Source organism: Oryx dammah, unplaced genomic scaffold (genome assembly GCF_014754425.2).
Source record: "Oryx dammah isolate SB20612 unplaced genomic scaffold, SCBI_Odam_1.1 HiC_scaffold_27, whole genome shotgun sequence".
NCBI lineage: Eukaryota > Metazoa > Chordata > Mammalia > Artiodactyla > Bovidae > Oryx > Oryx dammah.
This window is the reverse complement of record NW_024070211.1, coordinates 64,663,931-64,676,532: the sequence shown is the minus strand read 5'-3', so window position 1 is coordinate 64,676,532 and position 12,602 is coordinate 64,663,931. Positions and strand designations below refer to the sequence as shown.

The 12,602-nt window shown below is 44.4% G+C and overlaps 1 protein-coding gene and 1 pseudogene across 1 annotated transcript in view; both read right to left on the bottom strand.

The window, feature by feature from the left end:
* Positions 1 to 8,272, bottom strand: part of CUNH2orf76 (chromosome unknown C2orf76 homolog) — a 114,149-nt gene extending 105,877 nt beyond the window's left edge. Inside the window, exon 1 of the mRNA XM_040228970.1 lies at positions 8,135 to 8,272. The gene's annotated coding sequence lies outside the window, so the exon portion shown is untranslated. The remainder of the gene's footprint in view (positions 1 to 8,134) is intronic.
* On the bottom strand, positions 2,785 to 3,277 carry LOC120854727 (annotated as a pseudogene).
* Positions 8,273 to 12,602: the final 4,330 nt, after the last annotated feature.

Below are 12,602 nucleotides of genomic sequence, written 5' to 3'. Positions count from 1 at the left end.
CCCAGGCAAAAAAGTAGATACGATGAGCCTCTATGCTCCAGACGGGAATCAGCCAGAAAATAGAGTAAGAAAGAAAAGACATGGGGGAAGCCAGTCTTTCCAGGAACTGGTCTGAGAAACTGGTCCGTCCTTTATTTTCCAAGAAAAGCTTTTATACTTTTAGTTGTACATAGATATAAATGGATAATACAAAGTCATGCAGGGTCAGCAGCCCTGACCCTTATCGAGACCAGGCTTTCTCTCTGCATACTTAGCTGTATACACAGGTCTTAGGTGATTTACATCATCTTCTGGCCAGGAGGCCTATTAGCATTTTATGGCCCTTTTCTGATAAGGGTCCGTCAACCAGAAAACTTATTTGCCCTAAAATTGTTGTTCTTACTAAAGTCTGGTACCACTCTCAGAAAGCACTAATTAAGGTTACATTCTTATATAGCAAGGACACAACAATTTATAACAAGGAAAGAGGAGTACAGTGATTTATAACAAAGAGAAAATTCATTAACTCAAAAGTCTAGTATTGCTAACATCAAAACTACTATATTCTTTTTTCTACATCCCAATTACATTGATTAATATCCTCCAGGTGCCTAAAAGATAAAGGATATGGAGGCCTGGCAGCAGTCATTAACTCAACAATGAAAACCTACACCGATATAATTCTTAGCTCTTTAAAAAAGGCTCTGTATCTTTAAGATGTTTTAAGCTTAGTGCCTCTCGCAGTTGGGGGGCTGTAAACACTCACATGCGTAGCTGTAAAAGTCCAGACAGACCAATCAGGTAAGTTAGAAAGCTATCAGAGGGGTTTAAGCCGAGACATTCTTTTTATGCCCAGGAGACTTATTGACTGGAGCTCTGAGTTAATTCCTTTTAGAAGAAGGTGGTGGGGAACAGCCCCTGTTAATGTCAGAAGCATAAGCGAAAGCATAATGCAGTACGGCAGGCAGACTCTGGTTTCAGGGGTAGATGCTCAAGAAAATCCAGCGAGGCTCCCTTAAGGCCGGACTCGCCTTTGCCTGTCGGACCCCTTAACCTCATGACCTTTGCCAAGGGCGGGACTCCTCGAGCTGGCTCCCGGCAGATCACTGCCTCCTGTACAATGTCACAAACTTCCGCCCTAGTTCTTCAAGCACTCTGTCTATAAGATCTAATCCTTTGAATCTATTTGTCACTTCCACTGTATAATTGCAAGGGATTTGATTTAGGTTATACCTGAAGGTTCAGTGGTTTTCCCTAGTTTCTTCAATTTAAGTCTGAATTTTGCAATAAAGAATTAATCATCTGAGCCACAGTCAGCTCCCAGTCTTGTTTTTGCTGACTGTGTAGAGCTTTTACATCTTTGGCTGCAAAGAATATAATAAATCTGATTTTGGTATTGACCAACTGGTGATGTCCATGTGTAAAATCTTCTCGTGTTGTTGGAAGAGGGTGTTTGCTATGGCGAATGCATTCTCTTGGCAAAACTCTGTTAGCCTTTGCCCTGCTTCATTTTGTACTCCAAGGCCAAATTTGCCTGTTGGTATTTGACTTGACAAATACACCTGACAAATATCAGTTCAGTTCAGTCGCTAGGTCGTGTCCGACTCTTTGTGACCCCATGAACCATAGCACGACAGGCCTCCCTCTCCATCACCAACTCCCGGAGTCAACCTAAACCCATGTCCATTGAGTCGGTGATGCCATCCAACCATCTCATCCTCTGTCATCCCCTTCCCCTCCTTCACTCAATCTTTCCCAGCATCGGGTTTTTTTTTCAAATGAGTCAGCTCTTCACATCAGGTGGCCAAAGTACTGGAATTTCAGCTTCAACATCAGTCCTTCCAATGAACACCCAGGACTGATCTCCTTTAAGATGGACTGGTTGCATCTCCTTGCAGTCCAAGGGACTCTCAAGAGTCTTCTCCAACACCACAGTTCAAAAGCATCAATTCTTCGCTGCTCAGCTTTCTTTATAGTCCAACTCTCACATCCATACATGACTATTGGAAAAACCACAGCCTTGACTAGACGGACCTTTGTTGACAAAGTAATGTCTCTGCTTTTTAATATGCTGTCTAGGTTGGCCATAACTTTCCTTCCAAGGAGTAAGCATTTTTTAATTTCATCTGCAGTGATTTTGGAGCCCCAAAAAATAAAGTCAGCCACTGTTTCCACTGTTTCCCCATCTATTTCCCATGAAGTGATGGGACCGGATGCCATGATCTTCGTTTTCTGAATGTTGAGCTTTAAGCCAACTTTTTCACGCTCCTCTTTCACTTTCATTAAGAGACTCTTTAGTTCTTCTTCACTTTCTGCCATAAGGGTGGTGTCATCTGCATATCTCAGGTTATTGAAATTTCTCCTGGCAATCTTGATTCCAGCTTGTGCTTCCTCCAGCCCAGCATTTCTCATGATGTACTCTGCATATAAGTTAAATAAGCAGGGTGACAATATACAGCCTTGACATACTCCTTTTCCTATTTGGAACCAGTCTGTTGTTCCATATCCAGTTCTAACTGTTGCTTCCAGATCTGCATATAGTTTTCTCAAGAGGCAGGTCATATGGTCTGGTATTCCCAGCTCTTTCAGAATTTTCCACAGTTTATTGTAATTCACACAGTCAAAGGCTTTGGCACAGTCAATAAACCAGAAATAGATGTTTTTCTGGAACTCTCTTGCTTTTTCAATGATCCAGCGGATGTTGGCAATTTGATCTCTGTTCCTCTGCATTTTCTAAAACCAGCTTGAACATCTGGAAGTTCAGAGTTCACATACTGCTGAAGCCTGGCTTGGAGAATTTTTTTGTTTGTTTCAAAGTAGTTTATTTAGGGGTTCCATTTTCACTCCTCAATAGATTTTATGTATTTCTCATATGCTTCTTCACTCATTAGTTCATCTAGTTCTGAAGGGTTACTGAATGTCATCTTGATCAGCCAACCATCTTCATAACAAGACTCGTTGACAAGTCCTGGATTTTCTGCTAGAGCTTTATTAATTTCAGTTACTTCTCCTGATAGAGGAGAATAAAGTTCACTAGCAGCTTTCATACTTTCCAAAGCACCAAACTCCTCTGTGCAAAATTGCTGATTCCCACTGTTCCAACACCATTTTCTGTTGTTACCCATTCATGTTTTTCTGTGAATTTCTGCACCGACAGCAGAGCAGGGCCGGTGCGCAGCGTCCGGACGGCACCGGGTCGCAGTCCCCAGGGCCGCAGCGAGCAGGGCGAGCTGGGTGCCGAAATGGCACGCAGGCTGCAGACCGCGGCCCGCATGCTCCACACCGCGCGCAGCGCCATGTTCACACCTGGCTTGGAGAATTTTAAGCATTACTTTACTAGTGTGTGAGATGAGTGCAATTGTGCGGTAGTTTGAGCATTCTTTGGCATTGCCTTTCTTTGGGATTAAAACTGACCTTTTCCAGTCCTGTGGCCACTGCTGAGTTTTCCAAACTTGTTGACATATTCAGTGCAGCCCTTTAACAGCATCATCTTTCAGGATTTGAAATAGCTCAACTGGAATTCCATCACCTCCACTAGCTTTGTTCCTAGTGATGCTTCCTAAGGCCCACCTGACTTCACATTCCAGGATGTCTGGCTCTAGGTGAGGGTGAGTGATCACACCTTCGTGATTATCTGGGTTGTGAAGATCTTTTTTATACAGTTCTTCTGTGTATTCTTGCCACTTCTTCTTAATATCTTCTGCTTCTGTTAGGTTCATACAATTTCTGTCCTTTATTGAGCCCATCTTTGCATGAAATGTTCCTTTGGTATCTCTAATTTTCCTGAAGAGATCTCTAGTCTTTCCCATTCTATTGTTTTCCTCTATTTCTTTGCATCAGTCACTGAGGAAGGCTTTCTTATCTCTCCTTGCTATTCTTTGGAACTCTGCATTCAAATGGCTATATCTTTCCTTTTCTCCTTTGCTTTTTGCTTCTCTTCTTTTCACAGCTATTTGTAAGCCCTCCTCAGACAGCCATTTTGCTTTTTTGCATTTCTTTTCCATAGGGATGGTCTTGATCCCTGTCTCCTGTACAATGTCATGAACCTCTGTCCATAGTTCATTAGACACTCTATCATACCTAGTCCCTTAAATCTATTTCTTACTTCCACTGTATAGTCAGAAGGGACTTCCACTGTCTAGTCATAAGGGATTTGATTTAGGTCATACCTGAATGGTCTAGTGATTTTCCCCACTTTCTTCAATTTAAATCTGAATTAGGCAATAAGGAGTTCATGATCTGAGCCACAGTCAGCTCCCGGTCTTGTTTTTGACCGTACAGAGCTTCTCCATCTTTGGCTGCACAGAATATAATCAATCTGATTTCAGTATTGACCATCTGGTGATATCCATGTGTAGAGTCTTCTCTTGTGTTGTTGGAAGAGGGTGTTTGCTATGACCAGTGTGTTCTGTTGGCAGAACTCAATAGCCTTTGGCTTGCTTCATTCCATATTCCAAAGCCAAATTTGCATGTTGCTCCAGGTGTTTCTTGATTTCCTACTTTTGCATTCCAGTCCCCTATAATGAAAAGGACATTTTTGGGGGGTGTTAGTTCTGGAAGGTCTTGTAGGTCTTCATAGAACCGTTCAACTTCAATTTTTTCATCATTACTGGTCAGGGCTTGGATTTGGATAACTGCGATATTGAATGGTTTGCCTTGGAAACGAAGAGAGATCATTGTGTCGTTTTTGAAATTGTACTGCATTTCAGACTCTCTTGTTGACTATGATGGCTACTCCTTTTCTTCTAAGGGATTCTTGCCCACAGTAGTAGATATAATGGTCATCTGAGGTAAATTCACCCATTCCAGTCCATCTTAGTTCACTGATTCCTAGAATGTCGATGTTCACTCTTGCCATCTCCTGTTTGACCACTTCCAATTTGCCTTGATTCATGGACCTAACATTCTAGGTTCCTATGCAATACTGCTCTTTACAGCATTGGATCTTGCTTCCATCACCAGTCCCATCCACAACTGGGCGTTGTTTTTGCTTTGGCTCCATCCCTTCATTCTTTCTGGTGTTATTTCTCCACTGATCTCCAGTAGCATATTGGGCACCTATCAACCTGGGGGTGCATCTTTCAGTGTCGTATCTTTTTGCCTTTTCATACTGTTCATGGGGTTCTCAAGGCAAGAATACTGAAGTAGTATGCCATTCCCTCACCAGTGGACCACATTCTATCAGACCTCTCCACCATGACCTGTCCGTCTTGAGTGGCCCTACATGTCATGGCTCATAGTTTCATTGAGTTAGACACAGCTGTGATTCATGTGATCAGTTTGATTAGTTTTCTGTGACTGTGATTTTCATTCTGTCTGTCCTCTGACAGATAAGGATAAGAGGCTAATGGAAGCTTCCTGATGGGAGATATTTTCATATCTGTTCTAAAAAGTACTTTAAACACTCATAAGAATGCCCAATGGGCATCAAGATGAAATGCAATCAGCTACCATCTCATGCAAAGTAACTACATTTAGCAAATATTAATATGTGTCCTCTTAAAGCATATATATGATAAAAAAACAAAGTCAAAAATACTGTATTATTAGATTAATATTTTAAATGAAATCATTATTTGAAATCTAGAAAAACCATATAGATGATCTTATTTGCAAAGTAGAAATAGAGACACAGATGTAGAGAAAAAACATATGGACACTAAGGGGGTAAATGGGGTGGGATGAATTGTGAGATTGGGATTGACATATATACACCGCATGTGTGCAAAGTTGCTTCAGTAATGTCTGATTCTTTGTGACCCTATGGACTGCAGCCCATCAAGCTCCTCTGTCCATGGGGGTTTCCAGGCAAGAATACTGAAGTGGGTTGCCATACTCTCCTCCAGGGGACCTTCCTGACCCAGGTATCTTGTGTCTCCTGCACTGCAGGCAATTCTTTACCACTAGTACCACCCAGGAAGCCCTAGATATACACTGCTGCTGCTGCTGCTGCTGCTAAGTCGGTTCAGTCGTGTCCAACTCTGTGCGACCCCATAGACGGCAGCCCACCAGGCTCCCCCGTCCCTGGGATTCTCCAGGCAAGAACATTGGAGTGGGCTGCCATTTCCTTCTCAATGCATGAAAGTGAAAAGTGAAAGGGAAGTCGCTCAGTCATGTCCGACTCTTAGTGACCCTATGGACTGCAGCCCACCAGGCTCCTCCGTCCATGGGATCTTCCAGGCAAGAGTACTGGAGTGGGGTGCCACTGCCTTCTCCGAGATATACACTACTATGTATAAAGTGTGCATAGCACAGGGAACTGTACTTGGTGCCCTGTAGTGACCTAGATAGGAAGGAAATTCAAAAACAGGAATATATAGGGGGATGCTGCTGCTGCTGCTAAGTCACTTCAGTCATGCCCGACTCTGTGCGACCCCATAGACAGCATCCCACCAGGCTCCTCTGTCCCTGGGATTCTCCAGGCAAGAATACTGGAGTGGGTTGCAGCAGAAACTGACACAGCAGTGTACAGCAACTATACTCCAATAAAAAAAAATGACATGAAAAAATAAGATAAAATAAAGTCACATCAGGAAATATACCATGGTGAAATCAGAAGCATGTTGGTAAAAGGACATTATTGTACAAATATTTATGCAGGCTTTAAGACAAGATGATACTGTAAGCCAAGTGGAAACTGTTAAGTGCTCCTTGGAAAATTCCTGATTATATATATAATGCATGCTTATTAGAAGGGGTCTCTCCTTGTTTACAGGAAGAGAATGTACCTCCTGAAATACGTTAGAAGAATGAAAAGCTTTAACAAGACACAGACATACATTTTCTGATATAAAAAATAAAGGAAAAGGAAAGAAATGGGGAATGAAGAACTACATATAAAAATATCAATTCTTTTGGGAAAGGAGCTTATTAAAAAATAAAATTATAGACATTCTAATTTACCATTCGAATAGAGATATACAAAATTAATCTAAATGCCTTCAGATATTGAAGTTATTAGGAGAAAGTTTATAATTTACAAAAGTTTCTAATCAGCAGCCATTGTCTCGGCTCTTAAATACGCTAAAGTTTTGAGTTTTAATATAATTCATCTTAAATTATCTTAATACGCAATGGCTAGTATTTTTTTTTAAATCACAACTGTCTTTGGATCTTCTAAAAGTGATTTGCAGTATTTTCACTATATTCTTATAAAAACTTGGTAGTGGCCTGGATATTATTATTTTAACATGTCTAGTTGCACTGTAATCCTGCAAAAGATGTTTCAATGACCTAATATTTACACATATCTTAAGATGGCCACTGTGTTAAAATAAACTGTCAAGCATGGCTAGTATTTTTTTTTAATACTTTTGTAAATTATAAACTTTCTCCTAATAACTTCAATATCTGAAGGCATTTAGATTAATTTTGTATATCTCTATTCGAATGGTAAATTAGAATGTCTATAATCTTAATTTTTTAATAAGCTCCTTTCCCAAGCATCTTAATCTGGAAATGAGGTTAAGAAGTATGTTAAGTATATTTTAGATAATCTGCATTCCTCTAAAGTCAGGAAATTAAAGTTATAGAAAATTCTGGTTTTTGCATATTTAAAATATTAAAGTAATGTAACACACTTCCTCTTTACTTTTTCAGTATTTTTTCAACTACTATTCCATTCTATCTGTATTGTCCACACAGACCAGGAATTTAGTAAAGATCTTTGCACCAGTGACTGAATAGTTCAGTGCCCTGTGGACAAGGGGAGGCAAACACTCCCAGTCACTAAGGAAAACAGACATTTTTATAACTTTTCGAGGGCAAGAGGGCAAGTGAGCAAACAGTAACGGAAGAACGGGGATAACTGTAAACTCTCCCTTCTGCCCAGGGATCCTGCGTCTCCCAAGGCCGGTCCCGAGTCCCGCTCATCCCTCTCCCGAGGCTGCGGGGTCCCCAGCACCGCATCTCCCTCCACGACGACACATCTGTGCTGCTGCTGCTAAGTCGCTTCGGTCGTGTCCGACTCTGTGCGACCCCACAGACGGCGGCCCACCGGGCTCCCTCGGGCCTGGGATTCTCCAGGCAAGAACACTGGAGTGGGCTGCCATCCCCCACAAACCACCCTGCCCCTGACAGACATCTCGGCAGCACGACCTCCGTCCCAGCTTCCGCACCGGCTCCCGCTGCACAACCAGCCCCTTCACATGATCACCTCCTCAGACGCGCGGCGTAGCCGGAAGCGCTTTGCCGCCTCGGACGCGACCACGCCAGGCAACTGCCCCAGAGCCACCGTGGCGGGCCCTCCGTCTTCCTGAGGAAAAAGTCCGCTCCTTGCCAAGGACGCCGGAGACGTGCGCATGCGCCCGTGCAGAGGCCAGGAAGGTTCTGGCTCCACCTGCCGGCCACTAAGGGCCGAGCAGGACGCTCTGGGTCAATAGTCGGAGGACATGCGCCCCCTCCTGGCCGGGATGCAAAGCCATTCAATGCACTAGTGCCTCAGCCTCTGCTGATGAAGCTGGTGATGCCCTGCTCCAGCCATGCCTGCTTTCCTGCCCGGGACATGCCTCATTCTTTGGAGCCACCGCCTGAAGAACAAGAGAGTCATCAGTCTTTTAAGCCACTGGAAAGTAAAACCTATTCTCTCCCTAGAAAAGAGATGCCCATTTCTACCATCACATTCTTTGCTGGATCGTCAACCTATTAAGATACATAGTACTGCAACTCTGATTGGAATAAAATCCTCCGTGATTAACTACGATGCAGTCTTGATCATGATCACAAATAACTGAAGCAGAAGATAAAAGTGGAAAACTCTGGACTTGTCTCAATTTGGAAACTGAGAGCCAGAGGTGACTCTAAGAAAGCGATAACTATTTGAAGCACTGGGACACAGTTGTCATGCCTTGGAGCTTGCCAGGAAGGGGCTCAGACTGTGTTTTTCTCTCATTTAACAATTTCTCTCAAAATATAAAGAAATAAGGAAGAACTTTATGCTCATGACCCTCTCTATTCAATTGTATTATTATGTATAAGAAAGTAATCTGCATTCATACCAGCTATAAAATATCTGGAAACAAAATAATAATCATAGATTTTAAATATGATACATCTTGAGAATTCCCTGGCTGTCCAGTGGTTAGGATTTGGCTCTTTCACTGTCGAGGGGCCAGGTTCAATCCCTGGTCAGGGAACTAAGATCCTGCCAGCCAAAAAATATGTGTTCATATATAATACATCTTGAATATCCAAAAACTGGATGGAAAGTGACCACCCCTCTAGGGAGCCCCCAGCTTCCTCCTTGGGGGTCTTTTCCTCCACTTGTTTCAACTCCCACAGCAAACCCTGCCCTCAAGAAAGGAACTGGGGAGCCCACTCAGACTGGATCCAGGAGCTGTGATGGTCTGCTATGGAAAATAGACATTGGCCTGCTTCCCTCCTGCTGTGGATGGGTTACCTTATGCCAGGAGGAGGGCTGAGGCCACACACAGCCCAAGCTGACGACCTGCCTGAGAGACCCAGAGCAAGGGGACTAGCACAGTGTACCTATATGAAGCCCAGGACTGCCCTGTCTGGGTTATGTGTCCACTCATCAGGCCATCACTCTTGCTGCCCCGGACCGTGTACCTATTGTCACAGCCAGGGTGTGCGATTCTGAGATTCTGGCTTCAGTGGGATGGAGTGACATGGACAAGATGACAAGACTTCACGGTGGAGAGGACAAGACTCCACCCACAACACCCACAGCTGTACCTTGTCCAGGAGAACTGGGTGGCATCAGCAGAGGTGTGTGTTGAAAGGAGGCAATGGGGTGCCAGGCTTTGCCAGACTTACAAGTGGATTCTTTGCCTGCAGTACTGAGACGGAGCAGGACCGTAGGCCCCCCAACCCCCCACCACGTCCTCTGCCTGCCTTTGCCTGTGGAAAACTTTAGTCAAAGGATAAGTTTAATCAGAGACGTGAGAAATGCGGAAACAAAGGAAAACAGTCAAAGAAACTAAATAATAATGTAGTCATTAGACATAGTCAAGGACCTTTAGTTCTTTCTCAAGGGCTATAGATAATATTCTGAGCCATATCCTGTGACCTGTCCTATAGATACCAAAACACCAGGTAGAGGAGTTGGCTATGTGATGACCAGGCTGGACCCAGGACAGGAGCTGCCGCAGTTCTGAGAATGGACCATGATGAAATGGGGACAAATGGACCCTGGAACTGAAGATTAACTGTACCTGAAACAATCATGATGCTGGTCAGACCACTGATGACCAATTTGAAGATGACTGTTAAAGATGACTGCTGTTTCTGCCTGTAACACGCACCCCCCTCCCAACCCCTGCCCCAGCAACTCTGTAAAAGCTCTCACCCCCTGCTTGTCAGGGGCGGAGAGCGAGCCTTTGGACAGATGTCCACCACCCTCACCCAGGGCTGTTGCTCTGAAATAAAACAAACTTTCCTTTCCACCAACTTGACCTGTTTATTGCGTTTTGAGTGGCGAGCAGCCGGACCCACGAATTCCTTTCAGTAACAATAGCAGGCAGAGGCCAGCAGAGGGAGGTGTAGTGATTTGCTGGGATTTTGTGGCATCCTGCCCAAGTAGACAAGAGTTGGGAAGCCCCATGTATTCCCAGCTGGGACCAGTTCTGTGGGTGGCAGCCTGGGGTGAGTGGCAAGGGAGAGAAGAGTGACAGAAGGTGTCTTCCCTTGTCTCTAGCACTGCCTAGCCGGGCCAGACTACCTGGGGCAATGGGGCGGTTAGGTTGAGAGCCCCAGATCCACAAATCTCCCACTCTATCCGATCCCCACTGATACTTTCCCCAGAGAGAGGCATTTTCTGGTTCCCCGCTCACCATCTCAGCGGCTTGGCATTCTGCAAAGTCTCTAGGAAATATCTGAGATAGATTTGTGAAACCCTTTAAAAAGAGCACCCAGGATACCAAGCAGTGAGGTTATGAAGTTATGTACCCATCACAATATTTTATACCCATCAAAATAACAAATGTTAGTAGGAGGAGAAAATCACATTTGGCAAGGATGTTGGGAAATGAAAACTTTGCTGCTTTGGGTGCTCATGTCCACTGAGGGGTCATTCTGTGCAGCCACAGGCGTGTGTAACAAATCTAAGTGCATACATATGCCCCTGACCTGGCATCTAGGGAGCAGGTAACGTGCATCCGCCAGGTTGCTGGAGAACATTCAGTTCCATCAGGCAAATGGGGAGGTGACGCTCAGAAGGTTTGTGAAATATAGGTAGATAAGACATGAGACAGATCCAGAGAACACACTGTGAATATAGATGAAAAGGGATGGAGGGCCCAGAAGGTGCTCAGTACCCCTGCCCCATCCAGTTTTCATGAGGCACAGGTTGTGAAACATTAGGCACGTATCAGTCGTGATCTGGATGCCGCTCTTATTTGGTGACAGCCGCTCTGCCCTAAGGGTCCTCAGCTGCAGCAAGCCCAGGGCTGCTGATCAGACTAAATGTTGAGCTACAGCTGTGGCCAGACCTACTCATCCTTTGTCCTTTGACTCTGATCACGTGCCCTCGGTCACCTTCTGTCTGCTGGGACCCTGGCTGAAACCTCAACTGTTGTGCTAATAATTCACCTTCATTGGAAAAGGCTAGTATCAGAGAGAATAAGAAGGAAAAGACAGGTGAGGACCACATACTAAGATTCAGGTGGTACATACCTCCCAGCCTCTTGTTCGGCATCCTAGGTCTGCATGTGAACCCACTCCATCTCCCCCGCCCACTTGGCCTTCTCGCTGAGTGCTAATTGACTTATTAGTCTGTGTGATACAGGCATCTAATTTGGCCTATGAGCCTTTCTATTTTGTGAACTCTGGCTCAGCCTGTTTGGTGTTGTGCTTGGAGGCATCCAAGACATAAAGGCTCACATGACAGACATGGATTAAGATATTCATCAGTGTGGTTGGTGGTAGGGTTGTGGGTTCTGGAGTGACCTATTGTTCATCACTAAGGTGAACAAATAAAATGCAGTGATGAATAACAGAGCAATCAAAAGCAATAGGCAGCAATGAACTTGACTGTTTAAAGTTTTCTTACTGGGACCCTCAGTAAAGAATACCTTTTACAATGCAACCTGTATCTGTCGATCTATTTTTTATTAGTTTTTTTTAACACTTTATTTATTATTTTTGGCTCCACTGGGTCTTTAATGCTGCATTCGGGCCTTCTCTAGTTGCAGCAAGCAGAAGTGACTCTTCAGCTGCGGTGTGAGGGCTTCTTGTCTTGGTGGCTTCTCTTGTTTCAGAGCACTGGCTCTAGGCAGCAGTGGGCTTCAGTAGTGTTGTGCATGGGCTTAGTTGCCCGGTGGCTTGTGAAGTCTTCCTGGACTAAGAATCAAACTCATGTCCCCTGCACTGGCAGGCAGATTCTGAACCATTGGACCATCAAGGAAGTCTAATCGATCTATTTTTGGGAAAAAATTCATGGAACAATGTGTATGTGCTCAGTCACTAAGTCGTGTCTGACTCTGTGATCCCATGGACCATACCATGCCAGGCTCCTCTGTCCGTGGGATTTCCCAGGCAAGAATACTACAGTGGGTTGCCATGCCCTCCTCCAGGGGATCTGCACCCAGGGATGGAACCTGGGTCTCCTGTGGCTCCTGCAATAGTAGGTAGATTCTTTACAACTGAACCACCTGGGAAGCTCCCAT